Raw genomic sequence first — 11,872 nt, 5'->3', positions numbered from 1 at the left:
AAAGTCAGAGCAGTGAGCAGGAAGAGAACAGAGACTTCAGCGAGTCTCCTGGCTGTTGCAACACCGTATCCCTCCTCCATACCGTAATGTGTCTACACACACCAAGCTCCTAGAAGTTGAAGGCAGGCCGGCTCAGAGATGGAACAGCAATCAAGAAAGAGAAGATGCAGACATGTGTCTTGATTTCAGCTCGAGCGTGCCTCTCTGCCCTGCAGCTGCACAGGCAGAAACCAGGGGCCGTGAGTCTGAGGCAGTGTGTTTGGTTCCTGGCAGGTAATCTTTTGGGAGACCATGCCATACAATTAGTGTTACACTTCTCAGAAAGGAAGTGTGACTTTTATAGAAAAATCTATTCCATTTGAGAGAAAGGCCTAATAAAACCGCAAAAGGATAATACATTCATACAACAACAAATTCAATTCATCTGTCACAAACTGAAATCCCAAAGCCCTCTGGGCACACAGCTGCTTTTGTGAGCTGAAATTCAACTCCAGTTGAGAAACAGGTCAACTTTTCTAAAAAGATTTCTTTTTCACATGCCTTCAATAAAAATTCCTTTCCCTCACTTGTCATTTTCCAGATTTAATGGCTCTGCTGGCCTTCCTCTCATTTAGGCCATGAGCACTGACTGCATGTCTGCTATGGCCGGGACTCCAAGGGAGGCACCCTAGGGAACACAGATGACCGCAGCACAGCGACACCCTCAAGGAGCACACACGGGGAAGGCAAGATGATACAATCGCAGCCTTCACACAGAAAAGAACTTGGCATCCATAGCCCGTCCCATTTCTAGAAAACAACGATGCTGAGTCAGTAACATTTAGGGAACAGCCTGCAGTGTGGAGGCAGGCACGAGGGGGCTCCATGCGGGGAAGAGCCCCTTCAGAAGGGGCATGCAAACAACGTGGAGGCAGGAGACGCCCCCATGCACAAGGGCCAGCCTGGGGGCCTGCAGAAATGCCCATGCATCTGGGAGGAGGGAGAGAGGACAAGATACTTAAATGCTCCAAAATGAGTAGAAGCCTCCCAAGAACCTCCCCCGAAATGGGGCAGGGATTTACAAAAGACCAAACCGAGCATGCGCAGTTACCTGAGCATCGCGCCACCAGAGTGAGCTATTCGAGGAAGAAACAGGGTCCCTAGAAGCCTGAGCCTCTACTCCCAGCTCTGTGGCTCATTCACCCTATGACCTTGGTGAAGGCTCTTAGCTTCTGTGAGCCACAAGAGAATCACGGGAAAACAGAAGATACGAAAACTGCTCTGCCTTTTTCACAGAACTGCTGAGGGAATAAAATCAGATAATGGATTTTAAAATTCTCTGTGAATTACGAAACAAAATACAAACGTATGAAATCATTCTTACCATGAATAACAGCACTGTAGGCCTGCTGCCTCCCCGCCCCTCCCGCAACGCTCGACCTCAGGGTTCCCCCGGCTCGTCTGCCCGCCATGGCCGACAAGGAAGCAGCGTTCAACGACGCAGTGGAAGAACGAGTGATCAACGAGGAATATAAAATATGGAAAAAGAACACCCCTTTTCTTTATGATTTGGTGATGACCCATGCTCTGGAGTGGCCCAGCCTAACTGCCCAGTGGCTTCCAGATGTAACCAGACCAGAAGGGAAAGATTTCAGCATTCATCGACTTGTCCTGGGGACACACACATCGGATGAACAAAACCATCTTGTTATAGCCAGTGTGCAACTCCCTAATGATGATGCTCAGTTTGATGCGTCACGCTACAACAGTGAGAAAGGAGAATTTGGAGGTTTTGGTTCAGTTAGTGGAAAAATTGAAATAGAAATCAAGATCAACCATGAAGGAGAAGTAAACAGGGCCCGTTATATGCCCCAGAACCCTTGTATCATCGCAACAAAGACTCCTTCCAGTGATGTTCTTGTCTTCGACTATACAAAACATCCTTCTAAACCAGATCCTTCTGGAGAGTGCAACCCAGACTTGCGTCTCCGTGGACATCAAAAGGAAGGCTATGGGCTTTCTTGGAACCCAAATCTCAGTGGGCACTTACTTAGTGCTTCAGATGACCACACCATCTGCCTGTGGGACATCAGTGCTGTTCCAAAGGAGGGAAAAGTGGTGGATGCGAAGACCATCTTTACAGGGCATACGGCAGTAGTAGAAGATGTTTCCTGGCATCTGCTCCATGAGTCTCTGTTTGGGTCAGTTGCTGATGATCAGAAACTTATGATTTGGGATACTCGTTCAAACAATACTTCCAAACCAAGCCACTCAGTTGACGCTCACACTGCTGAAGTGAACTGCCTTTCTTTCAATCCTTATAGTGAGTTCATTCTTGCCACAGGATCAGCTGACAAGACTGTTGCCTTGTGGGATCTGAGAAATCTGAAACTTAAGTTGCATTCCTTTGAGTCACATAAGGATGAAATATTCCAGGTTCAGTGGTCACCTCACAATGAGACTATTTTGGCTTCCAGTGGTACTGATTGCAGACTGAATGTCTGGGATTTAAGTAAAATTGGAGAGGAACAATCCCCAGAAGATGCAGAAGACGGGCCACCAGAGTTGTTGTTTATTCATGGTGGTCACACTGCCAAGATATCTGATTTCTCCTGGAATCCCAATGAACCTTGGGTGATTTGTTCTGTATCAGAAGACAATATCATGCAAGTGTGGCAAATGGCAGAGAACATTTATAATGATGAAGACCCTGAAGGAAGCGTGGATCCAGAAGGACAGGGGTCCTAGATATGTCTTTACTTCTTGTGATTTTAGACTCCCCTTTTTTCTTAACCCTGAGAGTGATTTAACACTGGTTTTGAGACAGACTTTGTTCAGCTATCCCTCTATATAATAGGTACCACCAATAATGCTATTAGCCCAAACAGTGGGTGTTTTCTAAATATTAATGGGGGGGCTTGATTCAGCAAAGCCACAGAGTTAACGTTGAAATTTTCTTCAGGAATTTTCTAGTAACCCAGGTCTAAAGTAGCTACAGAAGGGGAAATATTATGTGTGATTATTTTTCTTCTTATGCTATATATCCCCAAGTTTTTCAGACTCATTTAAGTAAAGGCTAGAGTGAGTAAGGAATAGAGCCAAATGAGGTAGGTGTCTGAGCCATGAAGTATAAATACTGAAAGATGTCACTTTTATTCAGGAAATAGGGGAGATTCAAGTCATATAGATTCCTACTCGAAAATCTTGACACCTGACTTTCCAGGATGCACATTTTCATATGTAGACCAGTTTCCTCTTGGTTTCCTCAGTTAAGTCAAAACTACATGTTCCTCTTTCCCCATATATTCATACATTTTTGCTCGTTAGTATATTTCTTGAGCTGTTTTCATGTTGTTTCTTTCCTGTCTGTGAAATGGTGTGTTTTTTGTTGTTGTTGTTTTTTTTTTAACTTGGGACCACCAAGTTGTAAAGATGTATGTTTTTACCTGACAGTTACACCACAGGCAGACTGTCAAGTTGAGAAGAGTGAATCAATAACTTGTATTTGTTTTAAAAATTAAATTAATCCTTGATAAGAGTTGCTTTTTTTTAGGAGTTAGTCCTTGACCACTAGTTTCATGCCATCTCCATTTTGGGTGACCTGTTTCACCAGCAGGCCTGTTACTCTCCATGACTAACTGTGTAAGTGCTTAAAATGGAATAAATTGCTTTTCTACATAAAAAAAAAAAAAAAAGCACTGTAAAATTAAGAGCAGAGTTAAGACCACAGCATTTTCCACACCCTTACTCCCGAGAGAAATAGTGAGTCCAGCCGATGTATTCGGGCAACCCCAGTATCTAGGCTTGAGAGCCTCAAACAGCTCATGAACTCTGACAGTATCACTCCCGCCCAGTGCTCATTAAGTTCTCCAAGACAGCCAACTGACATAAAATCCTACAGCTTTTTCAGGTGGGCTTGAAGCCCTCCAAGCTCACAGCACAGCTAAACACTGAAGAAGAGGTTTTCTGCCACTAGACTCCAAAGCTGGCTTTTGTAGATGCCCATAGAAAGAACATTCAAGGCCGGGCGTGGCGGCTCACGCCTGTAATCCCAGCACTTTGGGAAGCCGAGGCAGGAGGATCACCTGAGGTCAGAAGTTCAAGAATAGAGGGCCGGGCGTGGTGGCTCAAGCCTGTAATCCCAGCACTTTGGGAGGCCGAGGCGGGCGGATCACGAGGTCAGGAGATCGAGACCATCCTGGCTAATATGGTGAAACCCCATCTCTACTAAAAAAATAATACAAAAAACTAGCCGGGCGAGGTGGCGGGCGCCTGTAGTCCCAGCTACTCTGGAGGCTGAGGCAGGAGAATGGCGTAAACCCGGGAGGCGGAGCTTGCAATGAGCTGAGATCCGGCCACTGCACTCCAGCCCGGGCGACAGAGAGAGACTCCGTCTCCAAAAAAAAAAAAAAAAAAAAAAATTTGAACAGCCTGGCCAATATGGTGAAGCCCCGTCTGTACTAAAAATACAAAAATCAGCAGGGCATGCTGGCGGGCACCTGTAATCCCAGCTACTCAGGAGGCTGAGGCAGGAAAATCGCTTGAACTCAGGACGCCGAGATTGCAGTGAGCTGAGATCATGCCACTGCACTCCAGCCTGGGCAACAAAAGCGAAACTCCATCTCAAAGAAAAAGAAAAGAAAGAGCATTCTTTTTGTTGATGTTAAATTTCCTGTGCTTAACACAGAGAAATCATACAACACTGAAATCCTGAAAAACATATCATAAAAAGCATTTAGTGACTAAAAAGACATTCAATATAACCTGTAACGGTGAGTTCCCCTCCTCTGTCCAGCCAGCTCCACTAACGCTGTGACCCTTAACAATGCTTTCACTAAAACAGAGGAAAATTAAGAGGACCGCTTATCCCACTCAGCTGACAGCTAAACCAGTGCTTCTCCCCGGGCTCACTAAAGATGACCTTTACCCAAAACCAGGCTGCAACAATCCTGTAACTGTTGACTAATAATTTCAAAAGTTCCATATTCTTTGTTCACTCCTAAGGAAGATGAACTGAAGCCAGGTGTCTCCAAGTCAGAATTAACAGAAGCCTTAAACGTCAGATGGCCCATCCCCTTCTTTGACAACCGGGGGATCTAAAGCTGAGCTTATGGAAGAAAACAGCCTGTTCAGTAGCAAAGCGAAAACCAAAGCCTAGTCACCTAACCTCTGGTCCAGAACTCCTGCAATAATCCAACACCTATGTAGGATGAGTCTCCCTAACCAGAAACTCCAAAATCCACAACTTTTTGAGTGCTGACGTGACGCTCAATGAAATGTTCATTGGAGCAGCTCAGATTCTGGATTTTTGAATTCAGGATGCTCAACCAGCAAGTATAATACAAATATTCAAAAATCCAAAAATATTTAAAAAACTTGGAGACACTTCTGGTTCCAAGCAGTTTGGATGAGGGATATTCAACCTGCATTTTTTTTCCCCACTCTAATGAAGGAAATTAAAAATGAGGCACGAGCAAAGTCATTCAATCCATACTAAAGTCATTCAATAGTGTAAATAGTACCCATTTAAAGTTAAGTGCTACCCACAGATATTTAAAAGGGTGAACACATACATGCCTATAATCCCAGAATTTTGGAAGGCTGAGGCGGGAGGATCACCTGATGTCAGGAGTTCAAGACCAGCCCGGCCAGCATGGTGAAACTCCATCTCTACTAAAAATGCAAAAATTAGCCGGGTGTGGTGGCGCACGCCTGTTATCCCAGCTACTCTGGAGGCTGAAGCACGAGAATTGCTTCAACCTGGAGGGAGCACGTTGCAGTGAGTCAAGATCACACCACTGTACTCCAGCCTGGACAACACAGCAAGACTCTGTCTCAAAAAAAGAAAAAAGAAAATGAATTTAAATTGTGTTTTCAAATGGAGCCCATGTTCCCAGAACACAAGCCCTGCTCTATGCTCCAAGGGCACACAGGGTGCCCCTTTATCTTAATACTCACCATATTCCATGGCAGCCATTAGCACATGTAAAATGTCCAGTTTGAAAGTTTGAAAAATATATAACTCTAAGTATTCTTACCTTAAAATTCTGATTCCTACCTAAGATATCGCATACTGTTTACATAAGTATCACAATGCCTGGACAACGACTAAAAATGTGTACGAGGGAGAAAAATGAGCATGTATGCTTATTAATTAATGTATATTTCCCCCTTATTACATAAAAAAGTCATCACGGCAAACCCCTGTGACTGTATCTAAAGCAAGCCTACAGTTTTACCTCTGTGTATTATAAAATGCAAGGCTAAAATTCAAATACTAAACATTTCCTGAAGCCAAGGGTAGTTTACTTAAAATAAATGCCTAGGGTCTCTACCGAAAATATGAAAAAGTTAGCTACTTCATAGCCATTCCAATCTAAGTTCAGCTTGTTCTTTTTTAATTGATACATAATTGTGTACTGTACATATGTATGGAGTACACATAGTGATGTTATAATACATGTAATGTATGTGATCAGCGTAATTAGCATATCTGCCATCTCAAACATTTATCATTTCTTTGCGTTGGTAACGTTCAATACCCTTCCTCCAATTATCTGGAACTATATATTCTTTTTTTTTTTTTTTTTTTTTTTTTTTTTCTGAGACAAAGTCTTGCTCTGTTGTTGAGGCTGGAGTGCAGTGGTGTGATCTCAGCTCACTGCAACATCTGCTTCCCAGGTTCAAGCTATTCTCCTGCCTTGGCCTCCCTGGTAGCTGGGTTTACAGGCACCCACCACTATGCCCGGCAAATTTTTGTATTTTTAGTAGAGACAGGGTTTCACCACGCTGGCCAGGCTGGTCTCAAACTCTTGACCTCAAGTGATCCACCCAACTCAGCCTCCCAAAGTGCTAGGATTACAGGCATGAGCCACCAGGCCCAGCCTGAAACTATATATTCTTGTGAACTATAGTCATCCTATGTTATAGAACACTAGAACTTATTCCAATCCAGCTATAATTTTGTATCCTTTAACAAATTTTGTATCCTTAATTTTGTATCCTTTAACAGTCCCCTCGGTGAGTCTGGCGAAGCAGTCTCACTGCGAGGGAGGGCGGAGAGGGCGTTGGAGTCTCCACACGCGGTGACCCGGACCCCGTTCCATGAGTGGGTCCATGCAGGGCCCACTCTGCCGCACGTGGGGACCAGCCAGGCCGCGGAGGACCGGGCAGAACCCAGCGCCCGGGTCCATGCAGTCCCCTCCGCGGCAGACGCGGGGAGCCGGGAAGCAGTGGGGACCGGCCCGCACCCGCAGGTTGCCGGGACCCCCGCGCTGGTCCACGCGGTATCGCAGCAGACGCGAAGCCCCCGGTGCCACCGGAGGCGGAAACAAAGCCCAGGCGCACGGACGGGGATCCCGACCCCGGACCCTGCGGAGCCCAGCTCGGAGCCACCACGCCCGGCGCAGAGATCCCCGCCCGGTCCGGAGACCCCGTCGCCCGTCGCCCAGTCTCACCTCGGGCCGTCGCCTCCCAGTGCTAGCTCCTCGCCGCGGCGTCTGGCCCGACTAGAGCGCAGCTGTGCAGCCGACAGAGACGCGGCAGCCTCAACAAGGGAGCCCCGGGGCGGGGCCGCCGCCTCCGCCGCAGCCGCCGCTTCAGCCGGTGTTCCCCACTCAGGATCCCGCTCGCATCAAGGAGCTGCAGCTGGCCCTGGGCTGAGGTCGGGACAGACATCAGGCAGGTGTACAGGGCCCCGCCCGCCGCCCGCCGCCCCGCCCCCAGCGGAGCCGGGCGCCCAGGGCCCGCCCCCCCGGCCAATGGGGAGCGAGCTGTGCAGAGAGGGCGGGGCCTTAGGTAACAGGGAGGTAGGGCCTTAGGCCTTAGGTAACATAGCATATGGTTGTAGTCCCAGCTACTCAGGAGGCTGAGGCAGGAGAATCACTTGAACCCAGGAGGCGGAGGTTGCAGTGAGCCGAGATTGTGCCACTGCACTCCAGCCTGGCGACAGAGTGAGACTCCATCTCAAAAATAAACAAATAAAGCCCCTTGAATGTAAGAAATGTGGTAAAACATTTACTGTTTCCCATTCCCTCAATAACATGAAAGAGCTCACACTGCAGAGAAACCTTAAGAATGTAGGAAATGTGGTGAAGCCTTCAGGTTTTCCTGTTTGTGAAAATCTGGGAGGCCTCAGACTGGAGAAAAGCCTTTTGAATTTAAATTTGTGGTAAGGCCTTCAGTTGTGTTAGTTCCTTTGGATGACATCAGCTCATTCCTGAGAAAAACCCTATGAATGTCCAGAATGTGGGAATGTTTCATTTCTCTCATACCCACTCAAGGACATATGAAAATGCACACTGTAGCTGGCTGGACCTTGTAAATACAAGAACGTACACAGGATTAAAACTCTAATAGTTTAGAAACTGCAAGAATATTTTCAGTTTTAACATTCACTTGAAAAGTCATGTGAAATCTCCCACTGGAAAGAAATTCTATAAGTGAAGCTTTTCTAATTTGGAAAGCCTGACGCATATTAATTATGGTGCAGGGCTTGAAAAAAATGTATGAAATGTTACACAAGTTACACTTAGCCAGTGTGTGGGATTTTCTTATCACTGCTGCTTATCAGCATGCCAAAAGTCGAATCTTCGGACTCAAGTCTTGCCGGCCTTAGACATAATGGCCTCACTGCATGTGGAGCTAACCCCAGGAAGATGGAGTGGCACTCTCTGGAGGATGAGGTGGTCTCCACCAATGTGGGTTGATGGGCTCCTGAACTCTTTCCTGTAACCATGCAGAGAGTCTACACTGCCAGTGATCATGTGCCTCAACTCTTTAGATGTAGAAACTCAAAATATTCAAAATATTCTGAAAGAGTTTCCATTGAAAGGAAAGAGAAAAGAGGTCAGGTGCCACGCCGCGGTCAAGAGAACTAGTAGATGGCTCACAAGAACACTCTGTCGCTACTGTCTGTGCCTCTGTCACAACAAATATCCTGATCTTTTAGTTTTAAGGGTACAGGGCCATTTTCCTCCCTTTCTTACTGGTAGTTCTCAAGATAACTGTATGATATGCTGGGAATGCAATATCCTGATAATCAGGTGACATTGGTCAGAACAGCCCAGGCTCTGTTAGAGTCCCTGCTCGAAACAGAATGTCCTTTAACGCTTGTGTCCAGCAAACCACATCATGTGAGAAAACCCAAGGTGGGTTCCTTTCTGGGATCCCTCAGTTGTAGTGCAAGTGAAGCATTTACAGTCAAAACGCCATCCATCTGCTCTGGGTAGCTTTCCTGATCTTGCGGTAGTGGTTCATATTGAATCCCAGACTTCTGTTGTCTTCTGTTTGCTGTTTGTAAGTAATAAATTCACTTCCTGGAATTTATGTATGAATGTGTTTGGTCTCATTGTACTCAGAAATGTTGGTAGCCATTGCACAGTGAACCCGCCTCATAATTGGTGAAAACACTTATGGCCCCTTATGCCAGAGCAAGGAGGTTAATTCAATCAAACATAAACTTCATGTTCATAAAACCCTGTAGCACGATTATTACCATGCGGGAGGCCTTTAACAATGGTGATGCTGATTTGAAGAACTCTGAAGGAAGAAATGGACACAAATGGGTTGGGTACATGGGAGTCCCTGAAAACTTAAAGCAACCCTCACTCCCCTCTGCCTAAAAAATGTGGAGAGGCTGGGCGCGGTGGCTCAGGCCTGTAATCTGAGCACTTTGGGAGGCCGAGGTAGGCAGATCACAAGGTCAGGGGTTCAAGACCAGCCTGACCAACATAGGGAAGCCACATTTCTACTAAAAATACAAAAATTAGCTGGGCGTGGTGGCAGGCACTTGTAATTCCAGCTACTTGGGAGGCTGAGGCAGGAGAATTGCTTGAACCTGGGAGGCGGAGGTTGCAGTGAGTCAAGACCATGCCACTGCACTCCAGCCTGGGTGACGGGGCAAGACTCCGTCTCAGGAAAAAAAAAGTGGATAAGAACTGAAACAGGTTTAAAATTGCACCTAATTGGAAATGCAAAGTTTACAAAAATAATATTTAAAATAAAAGGTTCAGTGAGTGCTCATTGAAATTTATGCCTCCACGAAATAGGTTGTGATTAACTTCCACATTTGTTGAAAGCCACCAAAGTTGGGAAGCCTCCGTGTCTGAAATTCACATGTGGCTCAAATAAGAATCATCCCTGGGGATACCCCAAAGTTTAAATATGATATCCCCTGTGATATTATGAGGAATGACTGTACATAAAACAGGTTGTCTTCCTTTAACTCTGAAAATCATATTATCTTGCCTAAATTCTCCATAACGCATTGCTCTGCAGTATCCTATAGTGGACATAGGTTTCCTGACCAATGAGCACTAAAATTAAATGTGTGCAATTCACCTATGTTCTTATCAAAATGTAAATCCCCGAATTCCACCAGTTAGAATAACATGACAGAATGTCAGATTTTTGGAATACGTAAGTTTTCTGTAAGGTTATTAGGTATTGATTCCATTTTATTAATAGATATAAATATATTTAGATGACCTATTTCTCCTGTGTTTCAGTCTTAATAGATTGTGTCTTTTAATTCATCCAGTTGGTCTAAGTTACCACGTTTGTGGGTTATGGATATTGTAATATTCTTTATTATTTCATCATCCATGGGCTCTCTAATATAAAGATCTCTTTTAATTCTTATGTTATTAGGTTGGTGCCAAAGGAATTGTGGTTTTGGACCATGAATTTTAAATTTTTATAAGTAGGCTGCAACATATCTCTATTAATCAAAATAGAACCCATTACAACGGGCGGGGCACAGTGGCTCATGCCCGTAATCCCAGCACTTTGGGAGGCTGAAGCAGGCGGATCAGGAGGTCAGGAGTTTGAGACCAGCCTGACCAACATGGTGAAATCCCGTCTCGACTAAAAGGACAAAAAGTAGCCGGGTGTGGTGGCATGTGCCTGTAATCCCAGCTACTCAAGAGGCTGAGGCAGGAGAATCTCTTGAACCCAGGAGGCAGAGGTTACATAAAAATGAAGGTCCTTTCCTGTCTGCCACTAATTGCCTGTGTGATTTTTGACAAATATTTAGTCCTCGGCCCAATTCTGCTTCCTTATAAGGCTCCTTCCAGCTCTGAAATTTTGTAACTCTGGTTTCTACTCAAAGCTTCACTTGCCGACTCCCCACACTTGGCTGTTCTAAAACGTTTGTTTTGCCTCCTGATTTTACTTTCCATGCCTTTTTTGTTCTCCTCCACTTCTCATTACTATCCCATAGCCTTTTGGATTTAAGGTTTTCTAGAAAAGTTCCTCCTTTCTCAGCAATTACTTTTCAACTTCCGTTGTCTCTGAAAAAAATATTACAAATGGTCGATTTTGTCTTGGAAAGAAGATCCAGAATGTGTTGGCTTCCTGTTTTGTTGGTGAAATGTCTAGAGCTTGGAGATTGGACTTGGGTCAGGATTCCCCACTAAACCTTACAAGAGATAGCTTCAGAGCTGCTGGGCGGGCCGCTATTTCTCTCTCTCTGCTCTGTTTTATTAAACTCAATTAATTTTAAATATGCAGGATAGGCCAGATGGCTCCAGCCAGTAATCCTAGCACTTCGGGAGGCCACGGCGGGTGGATCACGAGCTCAGGAGATTGAGAATAGCCTGACCAACAAGGTAAAACTCCGTCTCTACTAAAAATACAAAATTTAGCGGGATGTGGTGGTGCGCAACTATATTCCCAGCCACACAGGAGGCTGAGGCAGGAGAATCGTTGGAACCTGGAGGCAGAGGTTGCAGTGAGTTGAGATCCCGCAAGTGCTCTCCAGCCTGGGTGACAGAGCTTGACTCTGTCTCTCTCTCTGTTTCTCTCTTTTTCTCTCTTTCTCTCTCTCGATATAAAAGAAAATATTAATATATTTGTTCAGGATAAGGGCATATCTAATTCATCTGCTTTTATG

The 11,872-nt window shown here is 45.4% G+C and overlaps 1 pseudogene across 1 annotated transcript; it reads left to right on the top strand.

Annotated features, from left to right (window-relative positions):
- Positions 1–1,390: 1,390 nt before the first annotated feature.
- LOC111521655 lies at positions 1,391–3,674 on the top strand (annotated as a pseudogene). The gene has a single exon (XR_002725021.2). The product of XR_002725021.2 is annotated as a histone-binding protein RBBP4 pseudogene (transcript).
- The last annotated feature ends 8,198 nt before the right edge of the window (positions 3,675–11,872 follow it).

The sequence above is a fragment of the Piliocolobus tephrosceles genome, chromosome 11 (genome assembly GCF_002776525.5).
Source record: "Piliocolobus tephrosceles isolate RC106 chromosome 11, ASM277652v3, whole genome shotgun sequence".
Taxonomy (NCBI): domain Eukaryota; kingdom Metazoa; phylum Chordata; class Mammalia; order Primates; family Cercopithecidae; genus Piliocolobus; species Piliocolobus tephrosceles.
This window is presented reverse-complemented; position numbering and strand designations above follow the sequence as displayed.